The sequence below is a fragment of the Camelus bactrianus genome, chromosome 7 (genome assembly GCF_048773025.1).
Source record: "Camelus bactrianus isolate YW-2024 breed Bactrian camel chromosome 7, ASM4877302v1, whole genome shotgun sequence".
Classification (NCBI taxonomy): Eukaryota; Metazoa; Chordata; class Mammalia; order Artiodactyla; family Camelidae; genus Camelus; species Camelus bactrianus.
In genome coordinates this window covers 67,135,930-67,160,991 of record NC_133545.1, presented here as the reverse complement: position 1 = coordinate 67,160,991, position 25,062 = coordinate 67,135,930, and the positions used below count along the sequence as shown (strand labels likewise).

The window sequence follows — 25,062 nt, the reverse complement described above, 5'->3', positions numbered from 1 at the left end:
CTACAGTTTCAGAAGCCAGAAACCTTGTTTTTATCCTTGATCTATCCTTCCTAGAACTTTACTTTCCACATCTGTCTAATCAATCATGAATCCCATTGGACTTTATTTTTGAGATATCTCTAGACTCCATTTTTTTGTTTCCCTTCTCATCCCCAGCTATTATAATCCTTTTCTGAACTATAATAAATTATGCCTTGGCCATTTCTACATGTCTTAAATTTATTCCCCCTACAGGCATTTATCTATTGAAAACACAAATGAGACTATGTCTCTCCTCTCTCTTATAAAAAAGACTGATGGTCTCTGGAATGAAATCCAAAATTATTGTCATGAATTCCAAAGATTTGTACTCTAGGATCTGTAGATAAACTACAACCCATGCCAGTAAACATCTTCCCCCGTTTCTCTCACAAATCCACCAGGCAACTGAGCCTTCTTCACTTTCACGACTGTGATTCTCTCTGGTGAGAAAGCTCCCTAACCCACACGTTGCCCCTATCCTTCTGACCTAGTAATGCCTATCCATACCTCAACTATTCACTTAGATCACTTTCTTAGAGAGATCAGACTAGGTCATTCATCTTTTAGAAATCATTCTTCTCCATTAAAATGTCCACAAATGATAAATGCTGGAGAGGGTGTGGAGAAAAGGGAACCCTCCTATACTGCTGGTGGGGATGTAGCTGGTGCAGCCATTATTGAAAACAGTATGGAGATTCCTCAAAAAACTAAAAATACACTTACCATATGATCCAGCAGTCCTACTCTTGGGCATATATCCAGAGGGAACTCTAATTCAACAAGATACATGCACCCCAGTGTTCACAGCAGCACTATTTACAGTAGCCAAGACATGGAAACAACCTAAATGTCCACTGACAGATGACTGCATAAAGAAGTCATAGTATATTTATACAATGGAATACTACTCAGCCATGAAAAGAGACAATAATGTCATTTGCAGCAACATAAGTGGACCTAGAGATTGTCACTCTAAGTAAGCCAGAAAGAAAAATACCATATGATACCACTTATATGTGGAATGTAAAAAAAGAAAAAAGACACTAACGACCTCAACTACAAAACAGAAACAGACTCACAGACATAGTAAACAATCTTATGGTTATTGGGGGGAAGGGGATGGAAGGGATAAATTTGGGAGTTGGAGATTTGCAAATGTTAGCCATTATATATAAAAATAGGTAAGAGATAAATTTCTTCTGCATAAATAGCACAGGGAACTATATTCAATACCTTGTAGTAACCCTTAATGACAAGAATATGAAAAGGAACATATGTATGTGTATCTATGACTGAAACACTGTGCTGTACACCAGAAATTGACACAACCTTGTAAACTGACTAGACTTCAGTAAAAAAAAAAAAAAAAAAAAGCATTCTTCTTCTTGACACTTAGCGCTGATGTAATTCTATTATTAATTCTATAATTTATTGACAGTAGTCCTCCCTTATCTTTGGGGGATAGGTTCTAAGACCTACAGTGGATGCCTGAAACCATGGATAGTACCAAACCCCAAATATACCATTTTATTCCTATACATTTATACCTATGATTTAAGTTTAACTCATAATTTAGGTTCAGCATGAGAATATTCAACTTGCTAGCCAGCCTCACTGCACTTTGGGAGCAGTAAGTCAAATAAGGGTACTTAAAACACAAGCACTTCAATACCTCGACAGCTGATGTGGTAACTAAGAAGGCTGCTAAGCGACTAATGGGCTGGATGCACCACTGGACAAAGGGATGATTGACATTCTGGGCAGGATGGAGTGGGATATTGAGAGGCTTCACCCCACTACTCAGAACAGCACACAACTTAAAACTTAGGGATTGTTTATTTCTGGAATTTCCCATTTTATATTTCAGACCATGGATGACCACGGGTAACTGAAAGTATGGAAAGCAAAACCTCAGATAAGGAGGGTATGACTACTGAATTAATGTTTCCTCAAGTTTAATGTAAGTTCCGTGGGTGGGGTGGGGGCTTTTATCTTCTACTCACAGTTGATTCCTGTAGAAATTCAACATTGTTTTTGATGCACAAATAGTTAATTCATGACTTAATTTATTATGAGTCTGCAGAGTTACTTAGGCCAATTAACATTTCAGAGAGCTCTGATTTACTAAAATCTAAAATCTTGCTTTTTAATTCCACATTTAATTTCAGAGTAAGACAGAACCACCCCCACCTCCTAATGTTTCACTGTTCCTTTATTAACAGCAAATTCAGGTCTCAGTCCTGAAAATTTGCCCAACTCTTCACAATAGAACAATGATTAGTACTTTATTCACATGCTAAAGGAATGAACATCATATTTTGTACAATAAAAAGATATAAAAAGTTACTTCCACCTTTGGGAGCTTCCATTATGCCTGAAATGGAAGGAGCAAATAAAAACACCAGTTTCAAGGACCTCAACAAGCATGGAGTGTGAGAAATTTAAAACTGTCCTTAAATTTTCTAGGAAAACACATGTTTTAACTGTGAAGAGAAATCTGTAAAGTATTTCTACCTTTATATGACACTGTATCCAAACCCTGTATTAAGGCATTCTCTTTACGCTCTCCTTTACATTTGCCTGGGGCAGTGCCTCTTGCAGGGTAATTTTTCTGCAAGAAATCTTTAAGATAATTAACAAATTTTAGCCCCCTACCCTTCCAATGCTAAATTAGCAAAAGTAAATATACTCTTGGTAAAAGTTTCAAAACGTTATTAATGAATCAAACCAAATTATTTTTTTAATTTCAGGAAAAATACTTCATCTGTGTTTTCCACTTACATTTGTAGCCACTATTCTTCAGCTTTCTTGAAAGAGACTCCTTTTTCTAAGAGCAACTGAAATGTTTATGTTCTTTTAAATTCTCACTTGGCAATCCTGGTAGATTCCATTTTTATTTACCAAATATTTGCTTTCCCTCCTGGGAGAGGATTGTACTTCTTCACCCCTCAGGTGTCAGGACTAGTGGCTTGCTTTGACTATGGAAATGGGACCGGAAGTTGTATGTATGTGCTACAGGCAGAAGCTTTAAGGGTCCCTTCATTCTTCATCCTTCTCCCTTTTCCCTCTGAGTAATAATAAATGAGGTCCCTTAAACAAGCTGTGTGGGAAGGCTGTGTCCCAGAGATTTTTTTTTTTATCTTTGAAGAGTCAAATCCTACCCCCTACGCCATGGCATGGAGCAAAAGAAAGACACAGTATCTGTTACTATCAGTCATTGAGGTCTGAGGGGCTTGTACTGGAGCAGAACCCCATCTCCCGGGACTGGTAGAGCTATCTCATTTCCTCACTCTATTCCTGCTCTCTAGCTCTGTTATCATAGCTTTAGCTCCCACCTATATATTAATTATTTCCCCAGAAAATCTGTATCTCCACCAGGAACAGTCACCTAATCACTACATACATTTCCTGTCTGCCTCCTGAACAATTTCATCTGGGTGTGTCTCAGTCAATTGATAATCATGACAGAAACTAAATCTGTTTTTTTCTTTTAAAAATGTCATCTCCTTTCCCTTCCTCCAATATTACTCATCTGTAAGAATCGTCCTTAACTGCTATTTCTCTCAACCCCACTCCCTATCCAGTTGATTGACAAGTTTTCTCACTTCTGTGACCCAAAATGCTATTTAATTTATTCCATTCTCTTTATCTCATTCCCAAAGTTCTGGTTTAGACATTATTTATCTCCTAGGATTTAAAAATAACCCATATTGTCTCTACTTCCAATCTTGCACAATTTTAATTTATTCTCCAAATTTTCACCAGCCCCATCTTTCTAAAATTCAAATGCCATTTTATCACTTCACTGCCTGAAAAGCACCAGTGGTAGCCCCAGCATTCTGTGGAGTCCAAACCCTTAGCACACAGCATCTGAGACTCTTCATGATCTGACTTCGAGCCACCTTTTTAGTTTTATCCACAGATACACCCCCACATTCATCTTCCAGTTTAGCCAACTTCTTCTGAAGGTACCATATTCTTTAAAACTTGCTCTTGTCATATTTTTGTTTATGAATGTTGCTTCGCTCCCAACACCAGGCTGGCTAACTCTCCTCATCTCTGTGAGCCAAAGTCACAACTCTAGGGGTCACCAAAAGCAGGAAGCAGACAGAAGTGAGCCCTCGTGGACCCTATTCAATTCATGGATCTCATGTAAAAAAAGAACATAGTCAGAGGGATACAAATAAAACTGAAGCTTAGTAAGTCATAAAAACAAACGAGATACAGGATCTTTAAAGCAAGGACTCATCAAAAATATGAAGTGAAAAAACCCAGTTGTGTAAGAATGAAAAATGTTCTGTTGGATTTAGCTGTTACACGGAGTAGTGGGTACAGAAGCCAGTTTGCAGTAGGTTAAAAAGTAAATGGAAGGTGAGACTTGGAAATTTTAAGTGCAAACAACTCTCCTAACAAAGTGTGGCGCCTTCAGGATGGAGAGACATGCTCAAAGAGCTAGAGAGACACAACAGGAGGAGAGAAATTTCCTCAGGAGAGGATATCAGAGGAGGATTTGGAGACAGATTAGTTAGAGCTGCAAGAGGGAAATTAAAAGTCAAAGGGACTCTAATTTTTTTAGACCCACCCTCCCTCACTAAGGGTGGGTCTCAGACACTGGAATTTAGAGAGACATGGAGTCGTTGAGAAACAGATAGGGTTTTGCCAATGTAAGAGGAGGCGTGAAGGAGACAAGTTTATGTTTAGTCATGTCCAGTTTATAGTGAGAGTGGCACCACGAAGTAGAAATATCCGACAGGCAGAAAATATTGTGCCATAGTAGACGAAAGGTCATCGCTGACCTTTTTGCAAATCACATCTTTTGATTTCCTAAGAAAACAAGACTGAGAAACTATCAGATTCTTCTTAGAGTGATGAAGAGTTGCACTTACCACATTTCAACCTACATTTCAAAACAGCATTTTGAATTTGACTTCACCAAGAATCTTGACAAAAACCATCCGACAACATAAAACGAATTTTCTAACTTAAAAAGAGGGAACGATACACAAAATCATATGTGAACGGTGTAAAGAGCTGGACATCGTGTAAATCAAGCATCACACACGCACACGCACACACGCACGCACACACACACACATGCAGCCACAAGTAAATCCTCGAAAGACACAGGCAGAGACAGGCAGAGAGGAGATGGAGGTTTTGTTTTGTTTTGTTTTGTTTTGTTTTGCTGGAAAACAGCCATATTTGGGGTATAGAATGAGCTTTCCTTACTGGAGTCACCTGACTCCTTTGAAATTAATTTTCCCTTTGCTAAACTGACTTAACAAATCAAGATCCCATCCCCAATATGTACAGGGTATCCTTGAAAATTAGTTAGATGTTGCTTATAAAGCACATGTCACCTTAGCAAAAGTCATTCTCTAGCTATAAATTATGAATCTATATATGAACATAGAAAAATAAAACTGAATGCTGGCTATAATACATTGCATTGGAAGAGTATTATTTCCAAGAGCTCAGCATTGTTTCTAATCAAAGCTATCTTTCCTTAAACCCAATTTCTAGAGATTCTGTAGGTTTCTTCTGCCTAAGAAATATTTAAAACTCTGTTGACACAACACCTCTTGCTTGGGACTTTGAGATTGGATCATGCGTTGTTACAAATACTTAGGTTTGGTGTCGTAATGTCTTGGAGAAACCTTATTTTATCGAATTTTTCTATGCAATTTGGACTTTATTTTCTCAGAGATGTGATAAAACTGTACGTGGAGAGCTACATAGTCCATTACTCTTGCAATACTTCTGCATATATTGTCACTGAAAACGAAATAGGTCTGTGTTTACAACATCAAAAATCCCTAAGATATATGAATGTTTAAAGGATTTCCACAATCGAGTGGCTCCCAAATTCTTATAACATTTTCATTTCCTTTTTCATCACTGATTTCTATTAGAAAAACATACGTGTTCCTACCATTAGGGGAAAAAAAAGTAAAACAACGTTTTTTACGCTCTGATTAATGTTGACATTTCAAACATTGCACAAAGGCACTGCTTCTGATATTTTAACTTCTAGTTTTCATAGCCCTTTACAAGTCTGATTTTTCCTTTTTCATGCTGCATCACTTTAATTTATTCTTGTTACTAAGCCCCAGAAACAGATGAAACAGCTCTGGACTTGCAGACACCATTTGACCAATTACTAGTTGGCAGAGAGGGGAAGCACTTAGAGCTCTCTGGCAGCCTGTGTAAAATGCACCAGTCACCTCCGTGTAGAATGGGGGTAAGGGTCCAAAACAAGAAAATACACCATTACAATTGCTACTAATAAGTCTCAGGGGAATTTAGCTTGAATCAGAAAGTTCTAGTTCATTGTCTTTTATCACTTACAGTCACAACACGGTGCTCAATTATTTTTGTTAGTATCTTCAGCCATGCCATTACACAATGTCTTTTTCTCTTTTGTGAAAATTATCTAGTTCTTGCAATAATTAACACAGATAGAGACCAGACAGCTATTTTAAGATGAGCATTTTAATGCTTAGGTCAACTAAGTAGAGCATGTTAAAGATCAGAGAGTCTTTTTTAGATACTGACTCAAGAAAAATAATGAAGAGTATAAAATGGTGAAAAAAGTTATTTTCTGACATTAAAAAAAGTAGTCAAAGTCAGAAAACCATTCCAGATGCAGAATCCTCTTGACAATGTTATATAGATAAACTAAGTTCTAAGTTGTCTAGCTTGCTTTTGTATTTTTCTGCCCAATTAAAACACAGCCAGGACAGGTAGACACCCAAGAAGGCCACTCATTCAGCACCCAAAGGAACACTCCCCAACCATTTATACTCGGGCCCGAGCAAAGTCTCAGAGCCGTATGAAGGCCAAAAATGTAACAGCTACTTATGAATTTAGAGATTGAAGGCAAATGCCTAAATAATTCATTTAAGATAGGCAAAAAAAATGTTATCTTCCTGTATCAAGATCAATTTAAAATGTAAATAATTTATGTAAATTATCACAATATTGCACTGTATTTTGTATAGTTAAACACAATTCTTCGTGGTACTTTGCATTTATGTGACCTCTCTATAACTAATTTCTTAGAGAAGCCTTTTCTAATGACACAATTTTTAAAGGAACAGTAGCCCCTCTCCATGGAGAGATTAGTTCACTCCCTACTCCCTTTAGTTTTTCCCTTTACCTGAAATAACAACATCTGTGTATTAGTCAGCTTGGTTCCTTTCTGCTCCTTTCCCCCGATGATGTAAGCTCCTGGGATAGAGAGGACACCTGCTTTATCCGTCCCTGTGTCCCGGCCCCTAGAACAAGGTCAGCCACACAGATGCTCACATGCTTCCCAGATGAGTAACAGCTGGCTACTTTCACATACGTTTACATTTCAGTCAGAATTTTTTAAAGGTATGCTTTTCAACTGAATTGGAAAACCTTATTTTATCTCCTCCCCAAACCGATTTAAGTCATTATAACAATCGTAACAATCAAAAAAAGAGGAAAAGTGCACACATGTATCAGTAGAACATTCCTTCTATGTTTAGTCTTTCACGTCTGAGCTGACCCACCTGTCTGGTGAATGAGGCACATGACATCTGCTTTTGCCCTGCATTTGCAGGTGTGGGGTCAAAGTTACTGTCTCACACTGGCACCATTTGAAAGGGTATCTTCCCCAACACTTGATATTATCTTAAAATGTTAAGCCAGAATTACTGTGGTGACTGTTTTCACAGCCGCAAAATAAAAGAATGAAAACGTCGGTGTTAATGAAACCTTACCTTGATCTCCTCAGGAGCTAGTCACGTCCAGGTCTCCAAATCTGCGCTGCTGGTGTGTGTGTGGGGGGGACTTACCTTAGTGTCTTTCTTCACTTTAAATGAAAGTTAGTATTAGAAACATTTGTCAAATACCCAACTGAAGCCATGAATATAGTTCAGTCAAAAAAATTACATTAAGGATCGGTATCATTTATGTCCACTTAACACTTAAATTCCCAAAAAGGAATCAGAAGTTTTACCTTCAGGAAAGCTGCTGGGAAGTCCTGGGCCTCCTAGGGAATGCTCACCTTCCTAGGGGAAAGAAGAAATCAAAGACTCACACAGGGAAGGGAAGGCAGAAGGGAAGGCAGCAATTAGTCCGCTGCTCTAGAACCAGTCACAAAGCACACACAGATGGAGACAATCCCTGCCTTGTGAGGGCGATCTCACAGAAGGCCCTGATCCCAAACCCCGCCTCAATACTCCTTATCTGTTGGTATTATTTCCAATGCTGTTAGCTCAAGTCTCTGTTCCCTGTTGATACGAGTGAATACCCTGGAGAAATTGTAACTTGAATTTGGTTAACCTTATTCAGGGAAGAGGGAGGAATAAACAAGAAAAACTGGAAGGGTTAAGTAAAAAGCACAGTGGCTGGTAAGACTTAAAAGACCACTTCATATATTCACACAGTGTTAACTTTTACTCTTCTCTCTTTCCTTTCTCTGAAGTCAAGCAGTGAAGAAACTGCTAAGCATGCTTTTGGCTTTTCCATTTCTTTTGTTCTTTACAACATGCAGATCTGTTTTAAATGTGATGGATCCAAGAATTTCACTGCAAATAAAAATTGCAGTACAATGACAGTGTGCAGAGCCTTCAGCAGTTTCTGGAGCTTGCAACAAAATGCCACTGAATTTTACCTAGCATATTGTTATTTGAAATAGATTGTTTCTCTGTCCCCTCCACCATAAAAAAAAAAAGTTTTTTATCATTCCAAAAGCCAGTATTATGTCTAAACTAACCAGTCATGAAAATATAACTTCATGAATGGGATTTAGCTTTTATCTCAACAATAGCAAAGTATTAGCAATATAGCAAATAAGGAACTGAACTTTTGAGGGTTATTTTATGGGGTTCCTGACTCTATCATGTAATATTTTTAAAATAGAGAGTTGTACAAAGGGAAAAAAAAAAGAAATAGGCTAGACCAAGATAGACACACAGAGACAGAGATACAGAAACAGACACGCGGAGACAGACAGATGGAGACAGAGAAAGAATGAATCAGGTCTAATCATAAACAGAAGTTCAAAATAGTTTAATTTTTTCCTTTGGCACCTGTAACCTCCTTCCAAAGCTGATTCTTTCTGTCCTTCCTCTTGCTCCATTCCCCTCTACCCAGCCCCCTGGAGTTACTCTGTACAACACATCTTCCAGAGAAACGTTAGGAGAAAATGGAACTAGGATTTTAGTAGATACTCTAAGCTAGGTGTGTTCTGTATGCTATCTCAGGTAATTACAAATTTCTGGTTAAGTGTCATCATACCCATTTCACAGATAAGGAAGCCAAGGTTTCATACTATGTTCACTGTTACCCAGCTTATAAGTGGGAGATCTGGATCGAGGTCCTGTCTTATCCAACCTTAAACCCCATCGTTTCAGCCCAGTGCACTCTCTCCCTCTGCCTCTTTATCCAGAAGTACTTTCATTTGGCCAGCAATTGGACTGAATTAACTAGTTCCACCAGAGCCTGAATAATGAGCGAGACTTACTATGCTTTCCCTCCAAGGAGCACATGTATTTACACAGAATAAAACATCCCTGATTAATGAAGGATTTCCTAAGGTAAAATTTCTGGGCTAAGCAGCACTTTCCTGGCAGAGTGGCACTGGGACTGAATGCTCCGGCTGCTTCATTCAGCAGGCCATAGCCCTCAAATAGTCAAATATATTTAGCCCAAACAGACAACTAGGCACCGTGCTACACAGTATATTTTGGGGGGATTGTTACTGGCAGGCTTTGAAGCAGTTGCAATAACATTTGGGAGAACAGTGTTTGTGGAGGGAATTTGGTTCAGTTCTTAATAAATGCGTTTGTCATGTTTCTAATTTTCTTTCTGTATCCTTCAAATGCTGTTGCTTCCAAGGTTTAAAACGAGATAACCTCAGTTTGAGGTTGTTATTGTCTCTCATCTCCTGGAGGATTTCCAGAGAGAGAGGAGCAACCTGTATTCTCAGCAGTAACAGGCTTTTCCAAAGATATTAATGCATCACTTTCTAGGGGCTTTGAACTGTTTTAGTCATGCAACAGGGAGTAATAAATGAACCTCGCTTTGTAGCAACTTCTTCAACCACAAATGGTGTTAATACCAACATCTCACTGGGCAGCTGTCTCGAGTAATTAGCTTCACATACACCAAGCAGTCTAAGAGTTAAGGGTCAAGTTCCAAAGCCAGAGTTCCTGACCTTGAATCCCCCTCTGTTAACTCGTAGGTGTGTGGACTACATTAACACACTTTGCTTTTCTTTAGGCTTCTACTGCATTAGAAGGGAATAATTACAGCACCCACCTAATGATTCCTGATTAAATGAGCAATGTATATTAAGTGTATAAAAGAGTGCCTGACATATTCTGTTATTATAGATGAAATGTCTTTGCAATTCACTTAAGACTTCTGAAATGTGCTGTTACTGTGTTGCATCGCGTGCTGCAAGAAGGGGTTCAGTGTCGTCATATTCTTCAGAACAAAAGTGTAAGAAGAACTCTGAGGCTGGTGGAACAGAAAGGGAGCCCTGCTGGCTTCCTGGAACTACCAAGTCAACCCTTTATTTTCTAAATCTGAACCTTTTGTTATGCGAAAATCAAATCAAATACTGTACTTGATTAAACTGAATTTTACCTGCCACTGAATTTAATCCTAAATGATACATGCAGTCTCTCCACAAAATCTCTCTTCAGAATGGAGACAAAGGAAGGTAAGTTCTCCCTCTACTTTTTGTTCCTTACTTTTTCTTTCAGTTTTATTGAGATGTAACTGGCATACACCACCGTATAAGTTTAAGATGTACAGCATAATGATTTAACATTCTTCATGAAATGATCACCGCAAGTTTAGTGAACATCCAACATCTTGTATATACACAAAATTAAATAAAGAGAGAAAAAAATCTTTCCTGTGATGGGAACTCTTAGGATTTACTCTCATACGTAATATACAAGAAATGCTAATTATATTTAACATGTTATGCATTACATCCATAGTACTTATTTTTTCTCACTCTACTTTTTTTTTTTAATTCAAGTATAGTCAGTTGGCAATTCTGTGTCAATTTCTGGTGTACAGTATAATGTTTCAGTCATACATATACCCACATATATTCCATTTTATATTATTTCTCATTATAGGTTACTACAAGGTATTACATAGTTTCCTGTGGTATACAGTATAAACTTGTTGCTTATCTATTTTATATAGTAGTTCTTCTAATTAATGACCTAGTTCTGAAATCCAAGCCTGTTGACTCTCTATGCCATGAAAGATTTCCCAATACATGAAAAAGCTTATAGGAGAGAACTGGGAAGACATTTATTTCTTCAAACATACACATTTAGAAGAGCCAGAAGAAACTACCAGAGTTTAACACCTTGAACTACAGACATTTACATTACATTAAAGTGCTTCATTGCATTAAGAGCAGCTAGGATTTGGAGTTGAAAGTAACGAGCAGGGGGCTAAAAATACTAAAAAGTCAAATATGTATCTTCCTGAGATAATCCCCCATTAAAACAATCATAAAGGAATAGCTCTACCAGATATTAATATTATAAATCCACTGTAATTAGAACTGTGTGGCATTAGCATGTGAATAAGCAAACTACTCAGAGAGACTTAAGAGGATATAACTTAAATGTCCCACCCCCAAAAAAGGGAAGGGGGAATACATGAAGTGATGGATATGTTAATTAAATTGATGGGGGAATCCTTTTACAATGAATACGGATATCAAATATTACTTTTTACACTCTAAATATCTTATAATTTTTATTTGATTAAAATTAAATTGATCCAACTTTGTATGTAAATTTAGTATACAAAGATGTAATTAATATTACAGTCATGAAGTAATGAAGATCCTTTCCTTATACCATTCAGAAGGATTAATTCCAAACAGATCAGAAATTTAAGTAGCAAAAAGGAAACTACAAATATTAGACAAAAACATGGGTGAATTCCTCTATAACTTCAGCAATAGGAAATTTCCCTAATGACTCAAATCTAAATGCACAAAAGAAAAAGACTGTTAAATCTGAAAAATAGATCATGTAAAAATAAAAATGTTTCACATCAAAAAAATCCCCACCATAGTGGTGTAGGAAACAAAACACCATAGTTACACAGTAATATATGTCCAACTGATACACAAAATACTAAAGTCATTAAAATAAAGAAAAACTGGCAAGGTGTAAGAATGGATAGTTCACAGATAAGGAAACATAAGTGTCCCTTAACCACAGGAGAAGATACTCAACCTGATTCATTCTAAGTGAATGCAAATTAAAACTAAATTGAGTTTCCATTTCTCACTGACAGGTTAGAAAATATCAAAACTTTTGACATTATACTTTATTGACACGGTTGGGTAAAAATAGTCATTCTCAAGTATTGCTAATAGGAATGCAAAATAGTAGAACCCATGTTATAAAGAATCTGATGACTCAACACCTGGCAAAACTACGTAAGAATCTGAAACCAAGGGTAGTCATCATTTTGCATTAATACATAATAAACTAAGCTGCCTTCGCTGATCAAGCTCGCTTTAATTGTTTCTACAAAAACTTGCATGTCCCCCAAACGTCACCTAGCCTCAACAATAAGATGTTTGCCCAAGTTGTTTTTTTAAAAACTTGGACTCAGCTACATCCAGTTCCAGCACCAGCCAGTCAGGACTGATTAGCACCACAGATCATCCAACTGGACACATGTCCATTCAGAGAGCTTCTGATGTCAGAGGGCCATAAAACCCCACCCTAAGAACATGCTAACTCCATCATTTTCTGAACATGTGTCCCATAAAGAAGCCTGTAGCTAAGTCACGCCAGCACAGAATGACAAATTCCCTCCCTTTTTCTGACCTCCAACTACCTTTCCCTGGGCTCCCCACACCTCAGCTGCATCCTGTCTACACCCCAAGCCCCGCCCCTCTGTGGAGGTGGAATTGGTATTTCTTCTCCTGTTTCCTCACATGACTGCCTTGTGAATAAACCACCTTCCGCGGCAGACCTCAACATCTCAGAGTGTGGCTCGCACCGAAACACACTGACCCTCTGACTCAGCACTTCTGCTTCTAAGGGCCAACCGCAAAGGTGCGCTGGACGAAATTTTAAAGAGGCTGATGTTCAACGATCTTCATATGACAATGGAAACTGGTTACGTAACTATAGTTTGTCTTCAGAGGGGAGTACTGTGCAGCTGGTTAAAAATAAGAAATACCTGCTTTATGACTGAATGATCTCCAAGATATATTTTGTATATGGGGGGAAAAAAGAAAACTGAGTAATAAAGTAGGATACAAGTGTATATACATGTAACTAAAACTGAAGGTCAAACTGTATTTTTGAATTAAAAACAGAGGCAAGGAGCAGCGTGCACCAGACAGTGACAACAGCTAGACTTCTCCAAACACACATAGTTTCATGAAGACTCTCAGTATTTTTACCAATTATAAAACAGAAATGAATTAAAATGACCTCAAAAAGCTTGGATGTGCAGTGAAAGCTTGGTGTACATTAAATTAATGGCATAATCACAAAAAAAGCTTTTCCAAGTTACTTTGAAATAGTTATTTCATACATTCCCAAATGGGACATGCACTCAGTAGGGAAAAATGGGGGGGGGAGAGGGTCTAAAAATTTTTTTTTTACATTTTTTATTAATTTGTAATCATTTTACAATGTTGTATCAAATTCCAGTGTAGACCACAATTTTTCAGTTATACATGAACATATATATATATATATATTCATTGTCGCGTTTTTTTCTCTGTGAGCTACCATAAGATCTTGTGTATATTTCCCTGTGCTATACAGTATAATCTTGTTTATCTATTCTACAATGTTGAAATTCCAGTCTATCCCTTCCCACCCTCCGCCCCCTTGGCAACCACAAGTTTGTATTCTATGTCTATGAGTCTATTTCCGTTTTGTATTTATGCTTTGTTTTGGGTTTTTTTTTTTTTTTTTTTAGATTCCACATATAAGCGACCTCATATGGTATTTTTCTTTCTCTTTCTGGCTTACTTCACTTAGAATGACATTCTCCAGGAGCATCCATGTTGCTGCAAATGGTGTTATGTTGTTGGTTTTATGGCTGAGTAGTATTCTATTGTATAAATATACCACCTCTTCTTTATCCAGTCATCTGTTCTGGACATTTGGGCTGTCTCCAGGTCTTGGCTATTGTAAATAGTGCTGCTATGAACATTGGGGTGCAGGTGTCATCCTGAAGTAGGGTTCCTTCTGGATACATGCCCAGGAGTGGGATTCCTGGGTCATATGGTAAGTCTATTCCTAGTCTTTTGAGGAATCTCCACACTGTTTTCCATAGTGGCTGCACCAAACTGCATTCCCACCAGCAGTGTAGGAGGGTTCCCCTTTCTCCACAGCCTCTCCAGCATTTGTCATTTGTGGAGTTTTGAATGACGGCCATTCTGACTGGTGTGAGGTAATACCTCATTGTAGTTTTGATTTGCATTTCTCTGATAATTAGTGATATGGAGCATTTTTTCATGTGCCTATTGATCATTTGTATGTCTTCCTTGGAGAATTGCTTGTTTAGGTATTTTGCCCATTTTTGGATTTGGTTGTTTGGTTGTTTATTATTAAGTCGTAAGAGCTGCTTGTACATCCTGGAGGTCAAGCCTTTGTCGGTTTCATTTGCAAAAATTTTCTCCCATTCAGTAGGTTGTCTTCTTGTTTTACTTATGGTTTCCTTTGCTGTGCAGAAGCTTGTAAGTTTCATTAGGTCCCATTTGTTTATTCTTGGTTTTATTTCTATTGCTTGAGTAGACTGTTCTAGGAGAACATTTTTGAGATGTATGTCAGATAATGTTTTGCCTGTATTTTCTTCTAGGAGGTTTATTGTATCTTGTCTTATGTTTAAGTCTTTGATCCATTTTGAGTTGATTTTTATATATGGTGTAAGGGAGTGTTCTAGCCTCATTGCTTTACATGCTGCTGTCCAGTTTTCCCAACACCATTTGCTGAAGAGACTGTCTTTATTCCATTGTATATTCTTGCCTCCTTTGTCGAACATGAGTTGACCAAAAGTTTGTGGGTTCATTTCTGGGCTCTCTATTCTGTTCCTTTGGTCTGTATGTCTGTTTTTGTACCAATACCATGCTGTCTTGATGACTGTAGCTCTATAGTATTGTCTGAAGTCTGGGAGAGTTATTCCTCCAGCCTCTTTCTTTCTCTTCAGTAATGCTTTGGCAATTCTAGGTCTTTGATGGTTCCATATAAATTTTATTATGATTTGTTCTAGTTCTGTGAAATATGTCCTGGGTAATTTGATAGGGATTGCATTAAATCTGTGGATTGCCTTGGGCAGTGTGACCATTTTAACAATATTGATTCTTCCAATCCAAGAGCATGGGATATCTTTCCATTTTTTAAAGTCTTCTTTAATTTCCTTCATCAATGGTTTATAGTTTTCTGTGTATAATTCTTTCACCTCCTTGGTTAGATTTATTCCTAGGTATTTTATTACTTTGGGTGCTGTTTTAAAGGGGATTGTTTCTTTACTTTCTTTTTCTGTTGATTCGGTGTAAAGAAATGCAACTGATTTTTGGACATCAATCTTGTAACCTGCTACCTTGCTGAATTCTTCAATTAGTTCTAGTAGTTTTTGTGTGGACCTTTTAGGGTTTTCTATATATAGTATCATGTCATCTGCATATAGTGACACTTTTACCTCTTCTTTTCCAATTTGGATCCCTTTTATTTCTCTGTCTTGGCTCATTGCTGTGGCTAGGACTTCCAGGACTATGTTGAATAGGAGTGGTGATAGTGGGCATCCTTGTCTTGTCCCAGATTTAGTGGGAAGCTTTTGAGTTTTTCACCGTTGAGTACTACGCTGGCTGTAGGTTTGTCATATATAGCTTTTATTATGTTGAGATATGTTCCGTCTATACCCACTTTGGTGAGAGTTTTTATCATAAATGGTGTTGAATTTTATCAAATGCTTTTTCTGCATCGATTGAGATGATCATGTGTTTTTTGTCCTTTCTCTTGTTGATGTGATATATTACATTGATTTACGTATGTTGAACCACCCTTGTGTCCCTGGGATGAACCCCTCTTGGTCATGATGTATAATCTTTTTTATGTGTTGTTAGATTCTATTTGCTAATATTTTGGTGAGGATTTTGGCGTCTATGTTCATCAGTGATATTGGCCTATAATTCTCTTTTTTGGTGGTGTCTTTGCCTGGTTTTGGTATCAGGGTGATGGTGGCTTCATAGAATGAGTTTGGGAGTATTCCTTCCTTTTCAATTTTCTGGAAGAGTTTGAGAAGGACTGGTATGAGTTCTTCTTTGTATGTTTGGTAGAATTCCCCAGTGAACCCATCTGGTCCTGGACTTTTATTTGTAGGGAGGTTTTTTATTGCTATTTCGATTTCATTTCTAGTGATCGGGTTGTTTAAAAATTCTTGAATGGCTTTCACTAACTATATTTTTAGTGGCTATGTTCATTTCTTTACTTATACTATTGCATGATGTACACATTATGAGATAAAGAAATTAAGTATGTTGATGTCTTTGATATACAGGACTTTATGCATTGGAAATGGATTCACAGCATTATTCCCCCTACATTTGTGTATGATACATATTTCATATGCTGAAAAGTTTTAAAATTCTATCTTTCCAAACATACATACACACATTTTTGAAGAGCTAATTGTAAACAGTTCTGCAAGGTCCTATGGGGCAGTGAAGTTCTTTCTTATCTATCCCACAAATATAAGCCCAAATCTCTTGTTCTGACTTCAGGGGCAATGAAAGGTAGCTGAGATATGTGGCATGTGTTGTTGGGTGGGAGTGGAGGAACAGAGACTTGTGTTTACTGGAAGCATTTAAAAACAGGATGAAGACTGGAGTGAATCTATCTTTTTGAATTTGAGTTCCCTCCAATGCCCAGGAGTGGGATTGCTGGATTATATAGTAACTATTTTTAGGTTTTTTTTTTTTAATGGACCTAGAGATTGTCCACTAAGTGAAGCCAGAAAGAGAAAGAAATATACCATATAATATCACTTATATGTGGAATCTAAGAAAATGACACAAATGAACTGATTTTCAAAACAGAAACAGACTCACATAGAAAACAAATTTACGGTTACAGGTGGGGAAAGGGGGTGGGAAGGGATAAATTGGGGGTTTAAGATTTGCAGTTACTAAGTACAATATATAAAATAAACAAGTTTATACTGTATAGCTCAGGGAATTATACTCAGTATCTTGTAGTAACCGATAATGAAAAAAATATGAAAAGGAATATATGTATGCATTTGTATGACTGAAACATTATACTGTACACCAGAAATTGACACATTGTAAGCCGACTATACTTCAATAAAAAATAAAACAAAATGTGAAAAAAAAAATAGACAGCAAAGTCCTACTGTATAGCACAGGGACCTATATTCAGTACCTTGTAATGGCCGATAATGAACAAGAATATGAAAAGGAATAAATATATATGTGTAACTGAATCACCGTGCTGTATACCAGAACATAGCATTGTAAACTGACTATACCTCCAATAAAAAATAAAAACAAGTTTCTCACTAGACAAATACATTATACATGACCTTCTCTGTGAGTGGAAAGATTGAAACCAGGATGTGCCCACTGAGATGCCTGATGGAGAAGAACTTGCATAATTTATAAAGCTAAAATTCACGTGTTTCCATTCAGAATTGTACCATCAGAGCAACTTTAGAATCTCCACAGTTAAACTGTGTTTTATGCTGCAGAAACATGTGTGTAGCTTTCTTTTTCCTAACGCAATAGGGAGAAATTCTAAGCAGGCCAATGTGAGAGAATTTGCCTTACACTCCACTATATTTTAAATCAACTGGATGTGTATAAATATATTTGTTTTTCCTTAAGAAAATCAAGTGTTAATTTAAGTTACTTCATATATGATAAAGAGGTGAAAAAGATTCTTTTTAGTCAACTAGAAACACATCATTAAAATCATACAGACTTTACTTTAGTTCAGAATACTAGAATTCTAGCCTATCGAGACTTGAATTCACAAAGCTGTATTGTTTCATGGCCTTAAAAGATTTGTTTCTCACATAGCATTTATTAAAATAAGATTTAAATACCTAATTTGCTTGTTCATAACATAAAGCTTTCAGTGTATTGCATCTATTCTTGATAAGAGGGAAAAAACCTGGGGATACACGTATCTCCCATTCCAATTCAATATTTTTTTCTTGATTATAGGAAGGAAGGAAGGAAAAGAGATGAAAGAGGCAGGAAAGAGAAAGAAAGAAAGAAAATAAAAGAAGAAAAAGAAAAGAAAGAGAAGGGGAGGGAGGAAGGAAGGAAGAGAAAGAAGAAAAAGATTAGGATAGGAGACCATGCTGACCTATGGGGCTCTATAACATCACCCTGAGTAGTTCTTTCTTGAATGGAGAGATACTGAAGCTCTGTACAATTATGTATTTCTAATGAGACAATGATTTCCCAAAAAACAGGGACTTACACAGTAAGCAACAGAATAAATAATGCTGTAAGTTATAGTAAGCAACAGAATAAATAATGCTATAACCGGTTTTAGATTTCAAGGATGCAGTCTAGTTCTTCTCAGTAATCTTCATAACTTGAAAGTCTGTACTGTGAATGGTTAGCTGGGCATAAATATATTGGGAATATTGTACTTAAAATAGGCGGGTGGTGGTGTGTGTGTGTGTGTGCTTATTTCAAATAGTTACTACAATTAACCGACTTTGGAGGCAGTCTAAAAGTCTCTCCATCCATGAAAGTCTAATTACAGCACAATTTTCACAGAATTTATGCTTAGAGAAAAAGCTGTATTTAAAATACTAACATTTCTCACTTAAGGAAGAATATTTGAAAGTCCCGTACCTGTATGCCTGTATACACACACTACATACACACACACACACACACAATAAGCTCACTACCCCTAATCCCCCCTCCTATGCTGGGAAGTTCTATACGAAGTTTTCTAGCTTAGATACAAAAGCATTCTGAACAGTAGCTGGAGTAGGATACTGATTACCTCTTCAGGGTGATCACTCCACATTAATTAGTTAATATAAAACCAGGCTAAGATCATGACTATATCATCATAGGAACATGTTCATGGAACAATTCAGCACACTAACAATGTGATGAATGGATTTAAAGAATAAACTCAGTTAATCAACGTACCATTAACTAAAAAATAGTCCAAATACACAGATCACCCATAACTAATTATTGCCTAAACGGAGGCTAAATTTAGACATGTGTTTACAATATACTGAAGAGAAATAGTGAAATATTTAATATCAACCTGTTATCAACTCTCCCATTCTAAACTGGCCAATCTACAGTAATTGTAGAATTCTTGAACTTTGTACGTTTTTCAAAATAGGAACAACAACAACAAAGTGGCTAAGTGTATCTACTGATAGCATAACCAGAACACACAATAACAACCCAGCTGGTAGCCTAGAAAAATAAATCAATTACAAGAGTTTGCTAACAAAATACCGTTAGACCCCATGTTTGCTGCTGCACTGATGGGCCATATGGTGATGGATTTATTCTATGTTGGCAGCAGGAAAATCTTCCGGAAAAGAAATTAGATTGACATTTTATTTTTGTGCGCCCTGCTAGGTTTAGTTATGAGCTAATTATATGTGAAATATGGTGTATGTCTGCTGATACACGGGCCTTTTATGTTTTTAAATCAAAGAAATCATTTAAGATCTATTTTCACGCTGCATTCATCGAACTGATGTCCACTGGGAGGAGCAAAAGAGCAGTGTGGTGGCTGCGGGTTGTCTGCAGTGACAGGAGCGCCTTATAATTTGCTGTTCAATCTCCAGCAAAGCTTCTAGACAAAACTAGACTCCCAGCATCAGCGTGGAGCCAACCTGGCTTTGAATAAAGAGTGGAATGAAGGTGTCAAGAGATCAGCTTTTTGGTTCTGGCCACAGATCGTGGTACAGTGCTGCCACCTAGCGGTTGCTTTCTCACACGTGACTTGGCAGCGTTTACAGGTGTGTGCACCTGTCTAGTTGGCCAAGAAAACAGTGATGCTGGGAATGGCCAGCAAAAGCTTGGCAAATCACTTTCTACCATGTGAATATAAAACTATCCAGGTTTTACAAGATAAACATAAAGGTCCCTATATTTAGCGTACAGGTGAGACCCTTTGAGATTTGATCTCTCTGCGCACTGTTCCACTTAGCCCCCACCATAGGCCTCCATAAAGAACAAGCTGCTGTTACTCAAATGCACCATATTTCTTCATGCATTTCACTAATACATAATTCCCTCACTCATCTTGGCGGCAACGAACATTTCTACATCTTAACTTGATAATTAGGTCTCCATGAAGCCTGCACTGACTCCTAGTCAGTGTGACACGCGGCACTTTGTCATATAACTGGTCCCATTCTGACTGTCCTTTTGCACACCCGCCTTACTTTCTAGAAGGTAAGTTCTTTAAAGGCAAGGATTTTTGCCTCCACATCTCTGTAGTGCTTCAGCATTTACTGTACCTCTGGCTCATAAATACATGATTTATTGATGTATTGATGTGTATATTGCTGTCTGTGATCCTTTGCAAGGGGTGTTTAATTCCTAATTCAGCATAATTATTTTATATAAAAGTGAAGCAATCATTTATTGAATAACTGTTTTTCGGGCCTGGTTTTCTAATGCTTTATAAACCAGATTTTTCAGCGTTCTCACATGATGAAAGAACATTCATGTGAAATATATGGCAAATTTGGGTCCTTGGACTTATAAGGAATGCAATCTTGAGTAGAACTAGAATTTTTTTAAGACTGATTATAAAAGAAAATCTAAAGAAATAAACATCATTTCAAGTTTCATCCTGTCGGAATGCATGAAATGAAAAAGAAGACTACAAAGTACATATACTTTATTTGGAAAATAAATTTCCCTGGATTAGTCTTCAATTTGCGAAAAACTTTTTATCTCAAATGTGCAATATAAATTTTCATCACTGTGAGGAAAGTCATTTTGTAAAATTATCACCTTTTACTTAATTTAGCTCAGCCTGGCCTATCTTCAAGCCGCACCTGCTTGCTTTATCATCCAAAATAAACATTTACTCATTTCCGGATTATATGGATGAAAGGGTTATGGAAGAGTCAGCTTCGATTTTTCGTTCATGATCTGCCGAGCTTGCAGCTACATCTTGGTTTGGGATTTTTTTACTGTCCAAAGATAGACTGGAGGACATGAAGTTTGATGCCTGAGGTTGTCATGTGGAGTTTATACAACTATTGGTTATGAAACAAAATCACCTTTGTATTTAAATGAGATGTTTGATAGGGAGAAATATAAACAGCAAAGGCTTAAAGGGCCACGAGAAATGATTCAGTGTGGCACCCATTAGCAGGTAACTGAGTGCAATCCATCATGAAAATGTACACCTGCCTCATCCCTTTTATCTTGGATGACTGTTTGACAGGTAACTTTGATAAATTTAGAATAAACAAAATACCTTCTGTAATAATTTAGTTTAATAAGTTGTAAAAGAGATAAAGAACAGAATCATTTAAGTTATTATACAGTGCCATGTATATCATTTGCTACACACACACACAGGCTTCCAAGTGCTTTTAGGGACATAAAACCCAAAGCAATGTCATCATCCTTTGGAAGGAAATTTATATTAAATACAAATGCTATGTTGTCTTAAATTTAATCAAAATCAAGTAAACACTTATTTCCCTAAATAGGAACTAGCTCTGCTTATGGTGCTCTCCCTTATATCAGAATGATGTTTTATTATTTTTCTAGTGTTAAATTTATTCTGAAATTTCAAACCTAAGAAAAGCCCAAGTATATCATACAAACCCAACAAGGCTTTAGCTCTATACAGAGAAGTAGTTTCCAAACCTAGATTATTAATATGTCCAAGAAGCTTTTCAAATACATTGATGCCTTGGTCCTACTCAAGACCTACCGAGACAGAATCTGAGGTTAAAGCCTGGAATCTATTTTAAAGGCTTTCCAGGTAATCCCTACATACCTCACCAGTGTATGAACTGGTGCCGCACAAGAACTGGTTCTCAGGTGTGCTCCTCCGAGCAGCCGGCAGAGCATCACTTGGGAGCTTGTTGGAGATGTAAATTATCAGACCTACTGAGTCAGAAATTTTCTGATGGGCCCAGAAATCTGCATTTTTAACAAGCCATTCCAGTGATGCTGAATCACACTGAAGGCACTGTTTGAGAATCACGAGTTCCAAAAAGTACACTGAAAACTGAGGGTTCACTTATTTTAATAAAATTTATCAAATGCTGACTATTTTGAAAAAATGTAAACAAGATCCTTGACCTTATGGAGGGCACAATATAACCAATTCAGTTTTATCTTCATGATCTTTTTATGATTTTAAACAAATTATTTACTTGTTAATATCTCCATTTATAACAATTAGTTGTTGTCTCTAGATTATCAAGATAGATCCCATATGCCATGAGTTAAGCTTAAACATACTTTTATTGAAAGGACTCTATCTCCTGAATATACTGCTCTCAGAAATACCCATCTTGAATCTTCAAAGTTTTTTTTGGTGGAAATCGCAGAGTTTAGAGGGACTAGTAGGAGTGATAATTTTGCCACATTTCATAGACTGAGCAAGTAAGAAGCAAAAACTACACTTTGAAAATTGTCCTATCATTGTGACATAGACATTACTGTTTTAACAACATAAATGTAGAAGATGAATTTAAATCACTTTCTGATAAACACTCATCTAGTAAATATTTGGGCTCAGATTACAAAACCAGATACCATCAATTGTAAATTCCAATCTCACGCTCTTTACATTGGATCCCACCACCTATTCTACTGAAGACACATAGTAGGCATTCAATACATATTTGCATAATTGAACTGAAAAGACTGCCTCATTTCCAAGATGAGGGAAAGTAAGTCATAGATTTTCTATTCTAGTAACTCCCTCAGGAAAGAGCTATCTTAAGAAATAATGCTTGGAATTTTCAGCCATGATCATAACGTACGAAAACCAATCCATCTGCATTGAGGATACTGATTTATGGAGTTTCAAAAATGAAGTAAAATTGGCAAGAATTCAGTCTGATGCCTGGACAGTATCCAGGGTTAATTGTTTTCCAGCATCAAAAGCTTGAATTCCCTGTTCCTCAGGTTATCAAACAGTGTCAACCCCACCACAGTCTCAAGAGTTCATGTTTTTGATCGTTTGTATGTCTTCCTTGGAGAATTGCTTGTTTAGGTCTTCTGCCCATTTTTGGATTGGGTTGTTTATGAAAAAATGCTCAGTATCACTAATTATCAGAGAAATGCAAATCAAAACTACAATGAGGTATCACCTCACACCAGTCAGAATGGCCGTCATTCAAAAATCCACAAATGACAAATGCTGGAGAGGCTGTGGAGAAAGGGGAACCCTCCTACACTGCTGGTGGGAATGCAGTTTGGTGCAGCCACTATGGAAAACAGTGTGGAGATTCCTCAAAAGACTAGGAATAGACTTACCATATGACCCAGGAATCCCACTCCTGGGCTTGTATCCAGAAGGAAATCTACTTCAGGATGACACCTGCACCCCAATGTTCATAGCAGCACTATTTACAATAGCCAAAACATGGAAACAGCCTAAATGTCCATCAACAGATGACTGGATAAAGAAGATGTGGTATATTTATACAACGGAATACTACTCAGCCATAAAAACCGACAACATAATGCCATTTGCAGCAACATGGATGCTCCTGGAGAATGTCATTCTAAGTGAAGTAAGCCAGAAAGAGAAAGAAAAATACCATATGAGATCGCTCATATGTGGAATCTAAAAAACAAAAACAAAAACAAACAAACAAACAAAAACAAAGCGTAAATAAAGGACAGAAATAGACTCACAGACAGAGAATACAGACTTGTGGTTACCAGGGGGTGGAGGGTGGGAAGGGATAGACTGGGATTTCAAAATTGTAGAATAGACTACACTGTATAGCACAGGGAAATATACACAAAATGTTATGATAACTCACAGAGAAAAAAATGTGACAATGAGTGTGTATATGTCCATGAATAACTGAAAAATTGTGCTAAACACTGGAATTTGACACAACATTGTAAAATGATTATAAATTAACAAAGACTAACTATCCAATTGCTTAAATACTTGAGATTAAAAGGTAAATCCTAAAAAAAAAAAAAAAAAGAGTTCACGTTTTTAAATATCCCATCAACATTTAAAATGAGTCATTTATTTCTCTAGCTATCAGATGTCAGCTGAACTATTGATCACTGAATTTGTGTGTAATAAGCATGAGTTGGCCCACAACCTTCAGAAAGCCAGATACCTCATATTTCCTTATTATTTTCAATCAAATCAAAACTGCATTCTAGCTGCTGGTCATCACACCTGACAAAGCCAGTAGCAATCCACGTTCAAGTCCTGCGCCCCACTAGGATCAGACGAGAACACTGAAGCTTACACAGGTCAGTCAAACAAAGCCCTTCCCCGCTGCCCACCCCCCTGCACCCACGCCCCTGCATGGAGGTCCCTGGGGCCCAGGCCAGAGGGGTGATGAGAAGACTGCTGCTCTGCATTCCTCCTGTCACTTCCAGGTCACACCATGGGACCTTTTCAAGGACCCCAGAATTACAGTTCCCAGCACACAGTCTCCTCAGGGACCCGACACAGCTAGCACTTTCAGTGTTCTGTCACTTCAGGGATGCTTCAAGGATTCAAGAACCAAGTCTAGCATTTCAGAAGGTTCCACCCCTCCTGTCCTACACATTCCAGTCTCAGGCATTCCAACTGTTCGTGACAGAAGACTCTTCCCTCCAAATTTCAAAGCACAGACGCATGTTCTCCCTTCCTCCCTCAATCTCTCTCTCTTTACCTTCAACCAGTCTGCTTGATGGATCAATAAGCTACACCATCTAAACCAAAGAACACGTGGATTAGATATCCCCCAATTTTTCCATATGTTGTATGGAAAACTTTTCTTTCTCTGAAGTCCCCAAAGGCCATCTTT

At 37.3% G+C, this 25,062-nt stretch overlaps 1 long non-coding RNA gene across 2 annotated transcripts in view; it reads right to left on the bottom strand.

Moving 5' to 3' along the window:
- LOC105062372 (uncharacterized) overlaps positions 1-25,062 on the bottom strand; it is a 375,037-nt gene that overhangs the window by 90,738 nt on the left and 259,237 nt on the right. For both annotated transcript variants that reach the window (XR_012508248.1, XR_006721904.2), the window contains one exon: positions 8,009-8,060. This is a non-coding gene — a long non-coding RNA (uncharacterized LOC105062372). The remainder of the gene's footprint in view (positions 1-8,008; positions 8,061-25,062) is intronic.